Below are 17381 nucleotides of genomic sequence, written 5' to 3'. Positions count from 1 at the left end.
TGGTTCACCAAAAGAAGGTTCTTTTACTAGCTTTCCCAATTATAATTTATTCAATAGTGAAAAAGTAACTCAATTTGAAAGGGACACTCCTTAGGAGCTGCTTTTTTTTTTTTTTAACCATGTAAATTATATCATTACTAATGGTTCACTTGTCATCCTCTGGAAGCTGCTGGAAACACAGTTCTTGGCACCTAGGAGGCAACCAGCACAGGTGATTGAATTAATGAGACTGTAACTGGCAGGGAAGTCCAGATTCAAAACTGGTAGGAAATGAGTTGAATGGGTAAGGCTTAGCCCCTCCAGTTGGTTTTAAGAAGCTCCCAGGGTTTAGCATGAACCTGCCCTGGGTTCCATAACTGCTCCTTTAGCTCTGTGAGTCCTTCACATCTCTGGGCCTTGGTTTCCCTATCAAAGGGAGGAGCACTCCTTTTGCACGTTCCTTGTGAGGATTCAAATAGATGTTCTCCTTCAAGTGCATCGACAATACCCTTGGAGAGTGATGTCCCCAGATCTTGTTTTGCTGAGGGCTGAGGTTGATTTCCCGAAAGAGAGGCAGCCATGTTTGAGCCCATTAACATAATAATTGATTTTTTTTTAAAAAAAGATACCTTCCCTTTACTTCCCATTGCCTCCTTGCCTACAATTCCAGCAGCTGCCACCAGGGCCAGAGAGTCCACCTCTGGTGAGGACTCACCTCTGGATTCATTCTCCCTCACCTTTTCCTGTTTCCACTGTGGTGACAGGGGTCAGAGAGGTCTCCAGCGCTCTGTTCATCAGGGCACGAATCACATTCACGAGGGCTCCATCCTTATGACTCAGTCACCCACCAAAGACCCTGTGAGTGACCTTGAGTTCCTGGACCTAGAGTTGTGGAAATGAATGCTGGACCTGGAAGGAATTTAAACACAGGTCAGGCCTCATTAAGGACGTCTGCTGGAGCCAGAGGGAGATGATGGAGCAACTCGGTGGTATTGTGACACGAGCCCTTTCTGTCTTTCTACATTGTCACCTTAGAGTACTGACTTGCTTTCGTAGTATAAGATGGCCACGGTACCTCCAAGCATGACGTCTTTGTTCTAAGCAGGTAAAGGGCAAGAGGAAAAAAAGAGAATATGAGTTTATGCCAGAGGAGCCTGTTTCAATTTATAAGAGAAGCAAGGGCTTCCCCGAGACTTATGCTCAGGTCTCATTAGCCAGGACTGTGCTTCCTGGCCACTCACCTGGCAGATGGCTACAAGTCTGTATGGGCATTGGGTTAGCTAACTCACGGTGTTGGCTGCAAAAAACCAACATAAATTCCTGCAGTTCTAAGGGAGCAGCCCTGGACCCTCTTACCATGGGAGCTCTGGCCAGTCAGTTGGTCTCATGGTGGTTTGCAAAGAGGTTGTCCACCTGGGAGAATGTTTCCCACATGATCCTCAGGGACTATAAATTCCATTAAAACACAAACATTAGCTTGCCTTCGGTTGGTTCTTCAGGATCTAGCTCAGGAGTTGGTGGATTATAGGTTCATGACAAACATTTGTGATTGAACTAATTTCCCATCCATGTTTTTGGACCTCAATGACCTGGGACATTCAGGGAATGTCATTTGGATAATTGAATTTTCTGGCAGCCTGAGGTAAAGCAGAAAAACTTATGATCTCACATGAATTCCAACAACACTGCTGGAGTGGCTTCTATATCCTAGGCTCCGAGATGAAAAAATATGATAACTATGTGTGTCATGGCCAGGGTCTCATAGAAACAGATGACATGATGAGGGTAGTTGAGGAGCATTTAACCAGGGACCATTTATGAAGGTGTGGGAGGGGGAGGGGAAATACATACGGTGTGGTGAGGTCTCCTGGGACCAGCGGGACTGGGAGCTGTTTCCACCACTCTTTGGAAGGGGTAAGGGAGAAAGTGGAAGCCAAAAGAAAAAGCTTTAGCTGCATCTGGGTTGGGAGCTGAAGCTGGGTGAGGATCTGGGAGTGCGCTGCTTGATAGGAACGGTGGTCTTCCATACACAGCCACTGGCCCCTGGGCCAGACATGGAGGGCGCTGGGAGAATAAACACTCCCATCTCTCTCTTCTTCTTCTGTGGATCACCTATTGGTGCATCTCACTTGCAGCACTGTACTGGAAACCAGGGGAGAATTGTCTCAGCTGTGCAGTCCACTGAGATCAGACTCCAGGGGAGAAGAGGGGTATCATGCTGTGATTTACAATAAGAGATACATGTTGGTCTTTGTCCCCCTGCAAAAGCCCTCTGAATTTCCTACATGATACGAGGGACAAGGTGACTGATAATAAAAAGTCCTGTTCAAGTGCACCTGAGTTTATGTTGAGGTGATTTTGGAAAATCCCTAGGGATGGAAGACTGGCTGTCAGGGGAACCAAACACATCAATAGAGGTTCAGCTTTCAGCCTCACCCATTGACCCCCAAAAGGGAGAGGGACTGGAGATTCACTTGGTCATCAATGACTGATGATGTCATCAATATGCCTGCTTAAAGAAACCTCCAAAGAAGCAAAGTTCAGGGGGCGTCCAGGTGGGAGAATCGGGAAGCACTGGGAGAGCGGCGCACCTGGAGAAGCACCGAAGCTCCCCGCCTCCCCAGGCCTCGCCCCATGTGTCCATTTGGACTCAAAGAACAATATCCTCCAAATAAAGCAGAGTGTCCTGCATGCTGAGCAATTGATCTAACAGAAATTTACAGGCCTTAAAAGGTGGCTCAGAATCCAGGTCCCTCTGCTTTTCTTCTCTCTGTACTGCCCGGCACAGGGAAAGACTTTCTGCACAGTTGCTCCTGACCAGATCTGCTCACAGAGGAGCACTATGACCTTCATCTTCTTATTGAAATTTTTATTGATCAGAGAACACTAAACATGTGTCATAAAAGACTGAACTCTGCCTACACACTGGACAGACTTTTGTCACAAACATTGTCCTTCATTTCAGTCCCATAGAGAATCACTTACTCTGTTCTGTCTGTTCCAGGCCATTGTGTGTTCTCCAAACCCACAAAGGTCATTTACCATTTTCCTGATACTCCCCATAGAAAGAGGGGTGTATATTTGGCTCGTGGGTTTATCACAATATATAATTTCCTCAAGCAAGTAATAACCTTGTATGTCTTTTCTTTGAATAATATATCTTTATAATTTTATTACAGTGATTCTTCAAAGGACAGAGGGAAAATTTCCCTTCACCAGTATTCATCTTTTCCATATGATGGTGTATTAGTTAGCTTTGTGTTACTGTAATGAAATACTTGAGATAATAAACTTAGAAAGAGAAAAGGTTTACTTTGGTCTTAGTCAATGGTCAGTTGGCCCCATTACTTTTGGGGCTGCAGCTAAGCAGTACATGATGGTGGGGCCACAAGACAGAGGAAGCTGCTCACTTCTTGGTGGCCAGGAAGCAAAAAGAGTGAGGAGGGGCTAAGGTCCCAACATCTCCTTGGAGGACATACTCTCCATATGACCAGAAGACTTGCAAGTAGACCATACTTCTTAAAGTTTCTACTACCTCCTGATAGCACGGAGCCTGGGAATCAAGCCTTTAACAGGTGAGTGGGCCTCTGGGGGACATTCTGGATCCAATTTATAACAGACTGTTCCTGAGTTTTATCTTTTTATAATAAACTGGTAATTTAATAAGTAAGCTGTTCTGTGAGCTGTTCTGGCAGGTGATAAAACCCAAGGAGGGAGTCATGGGGACTTCTGATTTGTAGCCAGAAGGTCAGCAGCACAGGTGACAGCCTGGTCTTGCACCTGGCTTCTGAAGTGGGACTGGGCCCTGACCTGAGGGACTGATGTCCCTTCTGGGTAGACTGTATTGGAATCAACTTAAATTGTAGGACAGTTCATGGCCACCAAGAAGTGGATCACCTGGTATGGGACTACCTTCTCCCTGCCACACTTGGTCACAGGTTGTTGTGTGAAGTGTGGGCCCCAGGACTGAGAGGCTGGTGGAGAGAATCCAGCACACTGTATCACATGAGGCTCTCCAGGTTTCTCTCGAGGTAGATATCACTGTGCCCACTTTCCTGATGGCACAACAGAAGCCCAGGGTACATCAGGCATTTGTCTAACTCCACAGGACTGGTTGGTGGCAAAGCCAGGATCAGACTGTCCGATTCCCATTCCAGAGCTCATCCCTTGTCCCATGGGCCTCCCACACAGCCTCCTAGGAAGAGAGTTGCTCATTCTTTCAGCTTCTGGATGCTTCTAAGGTCTGAGACTGGGGTAGAAAAAAATGGTCTTTCTGGATGGCAGAATGATATCTGCAAAGTTCAGGATTTCAAGTTGGCTGCCAGGAACGGGGTTTAAGCATTTTGAGAGTGGAAAGACAACATTGTTAGCAGTCAGCAGGCTGGGTTTGTGGAGGGCCTCCTCACTAGATAGTATTTATTGAGCTTCTGCTATGTGCCAGGCACTGTGTTAAACTTCATCACTAACCTCCAGGAAGCCTAGTATTTCCATTTTACTGGTCTGAAAGTGGAAATGCAGAGAGTTTAAATTACTTGTTAAAGGTAGAAATCGAGTTCAAAGTCAAGACCATATGGGCGCCAAAGTCTAGATATCTAATTGGTATTGAAAAATTGGAAGTTAGAAGCCCTCGGCCCACATTCTTAAATGGCCACTGTTGTCTGAAACTGAGTGGCAGCTGATCCCTTTAGATGGGAGATTTGCTGTCATTTTTGTCACGGTCCCCACTGCTCTCCATTGCACCCAATACTGAGGTTGAGAATCAGTTGCCATTTCTTATCCTGCCTGGACTGTTGGTTCTTTTTCACTCTGTCCACTCCACTTACTTACGGCCTGCTTGGCTACAGGAGTCACTTGCCCTGTGTCTCCAACAGACCCACTTCATTAATGGTGCAAGATGATACATTGGGATGAGAGAAACAAGTATTGGGCCTTCTATTTATATATTTGGCCTCCTTCCTTTTTAATGTTTACTTTCATGTTTTCTAACACACTGAATATATTAATATGGTAGCTATGTCTATAATTCATAAATAAATTATGTATACACATTGGAGATTGGAGGTATTTGCTCAAAATCATTTTTCTACACTCTGCGGCAGAGTTTGAAGATCATTGCTGCCAATCCTCACCTTTATACTAGCTCTGAGATGTTGTGAAAATACCTTCAACTTTCTGCGCCTTGATTTTTTTTTTTTTCATCTAGAAGATGGAAATATTGATACTGTTTACCTGGAAAAATTGTTTCCAAATTCCAAACACCCAACAAACTATAAAATGCGAGCCACAAAAACAGAAAGCCAACCTAGGAGAGGTCAGTGACTACAGAATGTGGTCCCCTCACATTCATGTGGCTCTGGAAGGGGGACTGGAAGGCTCCCTTAGGGCATGGAGTTGTAAAGCCGAGGCTGTGGGCTGACCTGGCCCTACACCCTGCACAGCAGCAGGAATTGATGTTCAGGTTCATTGGTGCCACTGTGTGCACCTGGGGAAGACGATGGCCTTGCTCTCACTAAAGAGAAGCAGCGGCCCCATTTCTGTTCACCTTCTGCTTACCTCCAGCCTACACCTGGTCCCCTAGGAAGAACATTTCCTGTTTCCTTAAACCCGACTGGCCGCCTTTGTCTTTGAGTTCATCCTAGCCTAGAAACAGTCAAGATTTAATGGAGATCAAACCCCGGTGAGAGTGTCAGCCAAGTGTGTGGCCTGCTGTGGTCAACAAGTCTCCCTTCACCCCAGGGGAAAAGATGACCCCAAGCCCAGGCTCCTGGTAACATCTTAAAGACAGATCAGCTTGAGATGATCCGTGGGCCTTTTGTTACGTGTAGGAGATTAGTGCAGACCCTGAATTGGCTGAATCTCTGTGAGAGGGTGCTCTTTCATTCTGATTACCAAAGATGATTTTAAAATTACTCAAATTCCCCAAGATTCTGAGACTTAAGGTTAGTCAGGATCACAGCTCATTAAGGAATGGAGTGAGGATGACCAAATGTCCTGCTCTATCCAGGATTAAGGACTTTCCATGCTAAAACTGGGATAGTCAGGGCAAGCATCGTTGCCTGGGCATCCTAGATGGAGCTGGAATTCCTAAATCCTGAAATCTGTCTGCAGGACTCACATGCTAAATTCTCCTCCACAGTTCTCTGTGTCATTTCTCTCTCTGTCTTGGGGTGAGGCAGGACAGAGTAGAGAGGGTTGTCCCAGGCCTACTCTCTTTGCAAGACAAGATTCCAATAGGGAGAGAGCCAGAGCCTAGGCAGATCCCAAGAGATTCTTTTTATAGAGCATCTTTTCATTTATGACTTTAGTCCAAACCATTGTGAGGTAGGTTTTACAGATGGGGAAACCAGTGTTTTGAGAGGCTCAGGAACCTGCTCACTATCCCCAGTTGAAAGGGGTAGTGTCTGCACTTGACCTCATGACTGCTTGCTTCCAAGTGCCTATACTTTTAATCACTCGGCAACACTCTCTCTCCAAATGGACTTTTAAAAAATATAAATATTTTAAATCCTTATTATTGTTATTGTTGTTGTTATAGCTCAAGGAGCTGCACAGGAGGGTGGTTAGGGTGAACGCTTCATTCAATCCTTCTTGGCCTTTTGAACATACTTGACTTTTCATTATTTGTTGATTGGGGGTAAGGCAGGGAGATGAGGCCAAACTTCAATGTCTCCTCTTTCCATCTTATTAACACCTGATCAGGAGAGAAGGTCAAAGCTGTCAAGTGTGATGGATTTGTGGATTTCAATTATCCACCAGAACCATCCACTCCCAACTCAGACTGTCTATAGAAAAATCAATCCCAGAAGAAAGACAAAGAGAAGAGAGGCTGCTTGAACCCCATCAGGCCTTTGTGTGTGGAGTGGGGTGAGGGGACAGAGCTGGCACATTCTGGGTTTAATTCAATGGTGTTACCGATGGTTTTAAAAAAAATTAGACTTGCAGCACTACCTATGAAAACACCAAAAATAAATCTTATTTAAAATACATGAGGGAGACCCACAGTCATTTAAATACTTAAAAGAGTGTAAGGCCCCATTGATTATAAAATACTACTTTTTTGGGAGATATATTCCAAAGAAGACTTTTTTCCTTGGTCCTGAGAGTTTGCATAGTTTCAATCTTCTCATATCAGAGTAGAATCCATCCATCCATCCATCCATTCATTTAGTCATTCCACATATATTTACATCTCCCTTGGACCAGGCACTGTGCTAGGTGCTGGGAGGATAGCAAGATGAGACCATCTAGAGTCCCTACTGAAGTCCACAGGCATCGAAGGAGATAAAACACTTGGAAAAACTAATATACTAATGGCTATACATGAAGACAGGTAGAACATTCCAGGCAGAAATATGGCCGAGCAAAGATCTAGAGTGAGTCAAACCAATATGCTTGGGAATGGAGAGGTGCCTCGTTTAGCTGACAGTGGGGAACAGAGGAACACAGAATGCAGCAGTGTGGAAGAAAGAAATATCCCCAATGAAACAGGTCCCAGGGAGACCTACTTGTCATTGACAAGCGTTAAATGTTGGTAAATTAAAACCCCCAAGAGCAACAGAAACATGGGAGTTGCCAAAGCTGGGGCACAAATGATGAGGTCAGAAGTTCAGGTAAGAACTGGGTTTGGGCTGCAGATCTAGAGCATTTCATGGACAGAACTTTCATGGAGTTCAACCTAGAGGTGGAATGTCAGGGTTGGAGAGAAGAGCCGAGGACATCGTGTTGGTCAGCCTTCCACTGCTAAACACCTGAGAAAATCAAGCTGTACAGTAACAAGGTTGATTCTGGCTCCTAGTTTTGGAGGTTTTTAGCCCATGATTGGCCCCACTGCTTCTGAATCTGTGGCAGGGCCACACATCATGGCAGGAGCATGTGGCAGAGCAAAACTGCTCACTTCATGGCCAGGAGGCAAAAAAGAGAGCAAGAGGAGGGGATGGGGTCCCCCTGTCCTGTTTAAGGGCACAGCCTAATGACTTAAGGCCCTCCCTACCATAGGCTTTGCCTCTTAGAGGCTTCACCGCCTCCCAATAGTGCTACTACGGGGATGAAGCCTTTAACAAGTGGGCCTTGGGGACATTTAAGATTCAAACTAGAGAAGGCATTTTGAGTAGAAAGACTTGGCTGAAGAAGACAAGGGAGCAGAGAAGCAGAAGGCATGTCTTGATGGGTGAACCACAAGTGTCTTCGAGTTTAGCCAGTAGTATACTAGTTTTTACACTCGACCAATGTAAAGTGGTCACAATGGTAAGACCAAGAATAGTCTGGTTTTGGAAACAGATCTGGGTTGGGTTGAATTCCAGTTTATTTATTTGGTTATCTATTCTGTACCTTCCTCAGCCTCAGTTTCTTCACCTGCAGAAGGCCCTTAACAAGGCTTCCTCAGGGGAGTTTCTGTGAGGACTGCAGCCTTATGTCAGATGGCTTTGGGCACAAGTTGTATGGCCTTCTGCTTTTCAGCTGTAGGTAAGCTTCCTTCTCTGACCCTGAGGTCAGGTGGGGGTGCTGTTTAGGGAAAGAAGGAGGCTGGACTCTCTCATGGATTTTTTAGGAATGAGAAAACTTCACAGAAGCCCTTGCAGGTCTCAGGCTTACTTCTGAACCACGCATGACCAAAGGGCAGGACTTCCCTCAGACCAGTCAGGTCAGCCCTGGGAACTGGAAAGCAGGGCCAGGTTATGGAGACCTTAGGAAGGGGTTACCTGCACCCAGTGTTGCAAGAAGAGGGAGCAGATACCTGTTAGGCAGTCTGAAGTGCCAGTTTTAGGGGCAGTTTACAAAATGCTAGAGCATAGTTCTCAGTCCAGGGGAATAACAAGAGGGTTTGGGCAAACAGCCATAGCCATCTCTGGTGTGCCAGGAGCCAGGCTCAAGGTGCCTTTCCTTAGTTGTACTTGAAACCATTAAACTTAAATAAAAGGGAGGGAGAGGGAATGAGGTGATATTCTAAGATGACTGGACCAGTTCGGTGTGGTTGGTTTCAAAATCATAACTTGTCTATAAAGTTATTCAAATATGTATGGACATATTTGAATCCATATTGCATTTGACTTCTTTAAAAATCTGTAACACAAATCCCTTATTCTCCAAGGTACAATAACATATTCCTTTTCATTTAGTCTTCATAACCACCTTGGATTCTTATAGAGAAGTTCTACAGATCTTCCTAGGACATTTTCTGTGCCAGTCTTTGCACTCAGTATCTGCAGTGATTGTGAACCTGGTAGGGGTTTGGGCTACCTGGGTACAAATCTCAGTTTGACCTTTACAGTTTTGTAAACTTGGGCAAGCTAGCCTCTCTGCACTAATTTCCTCATCTAGAAAAGTAATAATAGTTCTTTAAGCTTTTCAGATTGTGGAGATGATGAAAACAGTTGGGTTTTCTCTGATAACAGTAGTTTCTTGGAGTTGGAGAAAATTTCTGTATTGGGGTAGATTGGATTCTCACCAGTTCCTGCTACCTTACAGAGAGCAGGACTGTGTGAAGAGAAGGAATGTGTACTTAGTGAAAAGCATGCATCCATAATTCAAAGAAATGACAGTATTATTACTGTCCAGCTTAGCAACTAGATATAAATAGATGGTAATAAGTAAAATCAGGTTAACTGCTGAAAAAAAGTACAGTTCTGAATAGGGTTGCACTATGTAAACATTTGCACATGTAAAAGTCCTTTAATACATATGGACTTTATTTTTTAAAAAATATTTTTAGTTGTGCATGGACACAATACCTTTACTTATTTATTTTTATGTGGTGCTGAGGATGGAACCCAGTGCCTCATATGTGTGAGGCAAGTGCTTTATTACTGAGCCACAATCCCAGCCTACATATGGACTTTAATTGCTACATTGGCATGGAAAATTGCCAGCTCTCCATTTACCAGCTGTGTGATTTCAGGGAACTCTCTTCACTTGTCTGAGCCTCAATTCACTGGCCATAAAACAAGACTAACAATTTCTTTCTTGCAAGAAAAGACCAGATGAGGTCATGTGTGTAAAAGAACTTTAAAAACTGGAAAGCGCAATGCTTTTCTTAGGTATTTAAGAATTGTTGTAACAAGTAATCATCCACAATAAAAATATATTCTGGGGTGATGTAAAGACTTGAGCTCACAGTTTGAAATACCAACCTTAAGACAGACATACTAAACTCATGCTTTTCTTTATTATGGGGCCTATAAGTTAGAGACATTTAATTTATTTTTAAAAACTCTTTCTTTTGTATTATACCACCTTTGGTCCTATGGTCATGGTATCTTCTTTATAGAGACCAAACAGAACTTGGTGACTTGTTCCAGACACAAATTTGGATAGTCCAAGCTCTTGGACTAAGGTAACTCTTTATTAATATACTTTCTGGGTAAACATGAAAACTGGATTAAACCAAGTACTTCATTGTGGATAAGGAAAATCAATGCCCTGTGGGCTGGGCTGTTTATAGTCTTACTACAAAAATGGATGCATTATTTATACCTATGAGTTCTGCTCTCTCAAGCCACAGCTATTAATGTCTCATATCAAGTTCATTCACCATTCACGTCATTGCCAAGAGCTGGTCATTTTGGGTTAAAAGCAACTAATGTCGGACCCCTGCTGGCCTACTCTGGTACTGCATGGAGAACACACTCTCCAGTTCTTATTAATGGGGAAATTGGCTGTAGGGGCAAGAGCTGAGATGCCAAGGTTCAGTCTTGCCATCCTTCATTTCTTGGTGCCAATAGTCATCAAAAAGTGTTCTGAAATAAGAACAAAGGTCAGTCTTGACTTACAAGAAAGAATGATTCTTGAGGGCGAACTGCATCTCAGTCTCCCCTCAGGGTAGTTAGGCCTTGCACCTGCCTGTACCACAGCTCACTCTACCTTGCTTAACAGCTTGTCGTTGTAGCACTATGCTTTCACACTCACTGTTTATTGCACATTCTAGCCTCTAGGGGGTGAGGAAACTTTCTCCTCACTTTTTTCATTCTTCCTCTCAAATGCAAGGAGGGACTTTCAGTGAAGGGTCAAGTATAAATGGAGTGCTCAAGGATAGATGTAACAGGACCACTATCATAGGAGGAAGAGTTTGTAGGCATAAAGACTATCATTATTACAATTCTTTTCCTTCTTGTGGTCTTTCTTGAAACTATAATACAATGGGGCCAACACAAGTAATGCAAAACAGGGTCCAGGGAAAAAGAAGCACAGAGCAGGTTAGGGATAGCAAGAAGAACCCCAAACAAAGAAGAACCTTGGGTGAACAGAGCAAAGCTCTTGTTTTGGAGACAGGAATCGTGATTAGTGCTTCTGGTTGGTGGAAATCAAAGGCAGCAGAAAAGAGGTTAGACAGTGGCTAAGGGCCCTGTCTCTACTCCTAATGCACTGTTTCTCTCTGCAATAAACAGGTAAACAAACCCCAGGAAACAGATCAAAGCATTGCAATTGGGGAGTCATGAAGGATGGGGAAAGTCGTTCCACTTCTGTGCTTGGACATGGCCTAGCAGATAACCTTTCCTCCTTTCTCCCACAGTAAAAAGCTCTAAGGAGGGTTACCAGTGGCCAAAAGTTAAGATCTTGACCATTTTCGTCCACCTTACCAGCCCCATGACTTAAAGGTCACAGTAACAATTTGGGATTATACCAGGAAGCAGGGTATCTTTCAATCAAGCCATTCATACTCTTTTTCTTCAGGGCTTGCGCCTCTTCAGTTTGGCTTGAGTGACACAAATCCACTCTTCCCAGTAAAACAAAATCATCTCATTAGCATCCTAGAGAATGTTCTGTGATTGCGGGAAGGAAAGCTGTGATTGCCAATCTAAACGAGGAGGCTACCGTGATTTCTAGAAGCCTCATAGGCTGGGCTGAGCAGGCAGTGGGAAGTCCACCCTTGACCTTCTGTAGAGTGTTCCTCTTCAAGGATGGACTCTAAAATACTTAGCTAGTCCCCTGTCAATGGATATTTGGGTAATTACCACATTTTTATTGTTAAAAACAATGCTATATGAACATTTCTATGTGAAAAGCTTATATATATGTCATATTTCTTTTAGTTGGAGGTTTCTAGAAATGGGACTGGATATCACCAAATTTCTCTTCAAAAAACCTTTTTTGATACTTCATCAATCAAGTAATAATAATAATGCTGATGTTGAAAATAATTGTTATACTTCTTGAGGACTTACTATGTGCCAGGCACAGTGTTGAGCATTTTTCATTATCTTATTTGATCCCCATCAACCCAATTTGGTCAGTTCTATTATTGTTCCCATTTTTGAGAAACTGGAGACATGGGGCACACAAGTAACTTATTTAAAGTGACTTCATAAATGCCAGATCCAGGCTTTCTAATTCAGAATCTATGCTCCCGTTATTTCACTCAAAGAGAACACACCTCCATTTCAAGAGAGAGTGGTCCCTGGGCCTGATGAAGGTGGCCTCTTCACTTGGATGAGAAAGCCAACTGAAAGCTTATTGTTGGAAACGTCACCATCTTAAGTCTTTAGTTTTAAAAAGTTTGAGTTCGTGGTTGATATAAAGATCTAAGTTCAAGGTCATGAAAGGATTTCACTCCAGCTGTGCCTATGCAAGCTCTTTTTGAGTGCATAATTCAACCCACCCAGTAGTTCTATTTAAGCTCTCCTGAACAGCTGGTTGCAGTGATATTTTTTTCCAATTAATTTAACTGGTTGTCTTGGTGTTTGGTCATGTCAGGGGAAGAGTAACATGAAATGGGATGGTGGGTTGATCCAACTCAAGGCTATACTTGGTGTTGCACATTTCTTAAAAATGGTCACCTGATAGGTGACAATTGGGCACCACTCAGGCAATTCCTTTGTAAGGCACTCTTATTGTCTGTGAATGACTTTGGATGATGCTCCTATGTCCCTGGAAGAGAGGGGTAGGAGGAGTCTGAGTGAAGGGTGAGAGGGAGGAGGCGGAGGAAAGACAGCTGTCCCAGCAAGTGGGGATATTTATTCCTTACCATTGCTAAAGCCTACGGCTACATTCCAGTGGGTCTAACAATCCCCTAACAAAACACCACCCTGTGTCTCTTCTTACTTAGGAGTGTGAACTCTGTATGAGACAGCCCATGACCCCATGGGGTGTCACATACACTTTCTATACCCTCTTACGAGCATCTCCCAACTGCATGCTGCTCACTAAATCCACCAAATCACCAGTCTGACACACATGTCCCCCACGCAGGACACACACACATGACCAGTCTGTCAGGCTGCTGGAACAGTGGTGCAGAAACTACACTGAAATTGCAATAAAGTTGTGAAAACCAAAAACCGAACTTCCGAGATCTCTCTTCAGGGAAATGATTGTGTGGGGTGGAAGAAATACTTGGAAGAGGGTGGGGTGAGGCCCTGAAAAGGGTAAGCTGGAACAACAACAGATGGTCACTAAATATCTTCCAAAAAGGGGATAAGGGCTTTTGTTTCTGAGGTTGGAAAGCAGGTGGGGACACTGCTTCAAAGCCTTCCCCCACACTTGCCTCCAAGCTTTCCTTTAAATAAATGTTGACCTAATGATATTTAAAGAGCAGTTTCAGGACAGGGATGTATCTCAGTGGTAGAGTACTTGCTTAGTATGCATGAAGCCTGGGTTCCACCTTCAGTCATTGGAGGTGTACCAAGTCATCACCTTCCTGAAGGGGCCTAACTCCCCGTGGTGTTGCACATATACCTTTCTCACTAGCACCTCCCACCTACATGCTGCTGCCTGCCACACTCATGTTCCCAAGGGCACCTGAAGTTTCTTTGGTGACCTCAGGGCTAACATCCAAGGGAATGAGTATGGTTCATGGTCAGCTCTGTTAGAGGACGGACGAAACTTCCATCTTCATGACGTTACACTTGAGGTTCCCAGTCCAGAAAACGCCTGTCAAACTCAACAAAACTTACTGAGCACCTTCATCCTGGTGTTTCCTAAAATTGCCTCGGGACAACCAGAAACCAGAACATTGTTACATCCAGAAACTCAGAAAAAATTGTTACATTGAAGCTCCACATCACATATGCACATATAAAAAGCTCTGGGAAGTTCCATAGGGAGGAAGTGAGTTTAACTTTATTAGCTTACTGTTTGACTTCCCAACTTATTTGACTACTGTACATTTTTCCTGGCTTCTGCACATTAGGGGGAATGGTTGCTCTCCATATAATCTGTATATGAGCCCAGTTCTCCTGCATCAAGTACACACATACACACCTGTGCACATATTCACACCTGCACACTACCCAACAACACACATATACACATACATATGTGCCCATACATGGGCAGCAAAAAGAGAGGAAGCACCTTCACATTCCTGCTATCACTTCTTACTTTGTCAAGATCTTACAGTATTAGAGCTGCAAGGGAACTGAGAAGCCTCCAACCTGTGTGTGGAGTATGGAGAGAAATAATGGCCTACAGAAGCCTCCAAAGCCTGTAAGTGGCATAGCAGGGATGGTGGTTAGTCTCCCAACTCTCTTCTCTCTTCTGGGACAAGCAGGTGACTTTTGTTAGTGCCACCTGTTTTGGATGCTCATGCTGGGGTAGATGTCGCCAAAGGCATCTTCCAGTTTTCTGCACAAGATATAGTATCTGGAGTAATTCTGGATCTGAAAGCTAATCAGTAAGTCCACAAACATTTCTGAATAGCTACTCCATGTCAGGTGATTTTGTTGGCATTGGTAATACAACAGCAAACAATACAACCTTTAAAGAGTTACAGACATTAGCCATATGAACAAATAAACTCATACCATAATTTGAGGTGATACTGTCTGATATGAAAATGTGTAACAAGGTCATGTAGTAGACAGGATCATGCAATAGCCTGGAGGAGGATCTAAAGACTCAGTAAGGGCAAGTTCCATCTACCACATCCCTAGGAGTTCTCCATTTTTTGATGGTCAAGTGTCAGTTTAATGAATAGGAATCACAATCTACCATTTTTAAGTGTTTCCTATAATGTCAGGCATTGTACTGAGTCCTGCAGATCATCTGCTCATCTAATTCCTCAATTAGTAAAGAGCAGAGCCATACTAGAACCAAGTCTGTCTGCTCCTAATACTCAGTATGGAGAGAATGCTCATTCCATTTTCTGAAGACAAAGGGTGCACATTGCTCCTTTTCCTAGAGATGCAACAGTAGGGTTAAGTGGTTCATAATGTTAACAGTTTCCTCCCTACAACTGGGGTCTAAATTTTATTTTTTGCTTCATTCCATTGCTCTTAAGTCTACCCTCAAGAGACCCTCTTCTTCCCACTAACACACGCAAAATCAATTACATCGTATTATCTGATGCCAGTTGTGTTTATACCATAGAAGGGAGAAAGTATGTTTTTATGAGTGGAGATTTTGTTTTTCCATTCTGTTCCTTCCCTGGGGGAGTCTGAATATTTTTCTGAGGTTAGACATTGTGTGTGGCTTTGGAACTGAGTTGACGAGAGGACGGATACACACCACACCTTATTTATTTTCTCTTCTGTGGAAGGGTCTCAGCTGTTTTTTCCCTCCCAAATTAAATTCTCTTACTCTTGAAGAATGACCCAAGCTGAGAAATTTCCCAAACATCTGAAATCTGAGAATCTGTGCCTGGAATCCATGAAGCTTATGGTTTCCAGATGGAGAAACCGGAAGAGTAGGCGGAGGAAGGAGGTGGAGGATGAAAGGCAGGGGAAGCCTGAACTCTGGATCACTTCTGACTGCTTTGTGAACTAGACCAGGTCTTTTATTCGCTCTGACCATGTGCCAGGCCTGAGGATGGGCAGCAGTTATGCGTGTCCTCATAGACGTTCTAGTGATTAGTAGGAAGTCAGTCATTGTGAAATTGTCTTTTCTGAGGGCAGTGACGGACCTCAATAGTACAACATAAAAGAATATCTATACCTTGGCTATTAAGAGGGGCATAAACACTCCAGATGGATTTTCTCACCATCCCAGAAATGGCGAAAGACCTAATTCTTCCTCTACATTTTTGTCTTCATGCCAAAGGGGAGAGGCATCCTTATTTGGAGCAAATAGGCAAGCATAGTTTGGCCACAAATAGGTTAGGTATGATCTCAAGAAGAATGTCTTTGTTTGACAAGACAGATCAGGATCTTCTAGGGGATGTGTGAGTTTGGGGAAAATAGGTCAGAATACACCTGTTGGCAAATGGGAAATGGTGTGCTAAGAAAATATCCATTTTTAATTGACACATAATAACGGTATATATTCATGGGGTGATAATTTGATACTTGTGGTTTATATACACAATGAAATATTTTTTAAAAATTTTTTTTTTTTAGTTTTCAGTGGACCTTTATTTTATTTATATGTAGTGCTGAGAATCAAACCCCGTACCTCACACATGCTAGGCAAACGTTCTACCCCTGAGCTATATCCCCAGCCCCACAATGGAATATTATTGTCATAATAAAGATAAAATTCTGTCATTTTGTACAACATGAATGAAACTAGACAGCATTATATTGTATTAAATATATCAGGCACAGAAAGTCAAATACTGCATGATCTTATTCATAGGTGGAAACCAAAAATGTTGATCTCATAGAAGTAGAAAGGAGAATTGGTGGTCACTAGGCTAAGAAGGGCAGCAGAGAAGGGATAAAGAAGCTTGGATAATGGGTACCAAAATACAGTTTTATTATATATATATGATTCTATAAGACTAACTTCTTGTCTTCTGTAGCAAAACAAGGTGACTACAGTTCACAACAATTGATTATATAGTCTGCAAACAGAAAAATACCCATCTCTATTGTTATTATGGGTTATCATTTTCCCTACCCAAAGCACCCCTGATGCTCCCACCACCACCACCAAGTCTAGGAGCAATCTTTTCTGCCTTTGTAGTTTTGCCCATTTTGCCCACTTGAAATAGGCTGAATTTGATACTAGGATTCAGCCATCCAGCTGGATCTAAAAGTTCTCAAAATGCGTGGGGAGAAATCAAATACAGAAAAATTACTTCCAATTAACACCTCTAATCTCCAGATGTCCTAATAAAAATGGTGCACAGCAAATGGCCACCCTCAAGCCAGATACTTGGATTCAAGTGTTTTCAAGAGCCAAGCAAAGCAGTCAATGCTTTAATCTGATCTCCTGGCCTGGAACACACAAATGTTTAACTATACTATGGCTTTGGGAAGAAAGCAAGCAGGGGTGAACATATCCTATAATGGCGTGTCTTCAACAGACCACTCATGTCACTGTGAAGTGTGAAGAGACACTGCCTGCCTCCCAAGTCTGAGCACTGCCTGGAATTTATGAACTTCTTTGGAGCGTGATACGAATCTGAGGCCTTAAGCCAGGCATTATCATCAGGAAAACATAGGTAATTTTCTTTCTCTCTCCCCCCTCCTTTTCCTATTACTGACTGTACAGTTCTGAAGTAAATTATGATTTAATCCCCTCTGCTATTA

Source organism: Callospermophilus lateralis, chromosome 2, assembly GCF_048772815.1.
Source record: "Callospermophilus lateralis isolate mCalLat2 chromosome 2, mCalLat2.hap1, whole genome shotgun sequence".
Classification (NCBI taxonomy): domain Eukaryota; kingdom Metazoa; phylum Chordata; class Mammalia; order Rodentia; family Sciuridae; genus Callospermophilus; species Callospermophilus lateralis.
Note: the sequence above shows the minus strand (reverse complement) of the source record.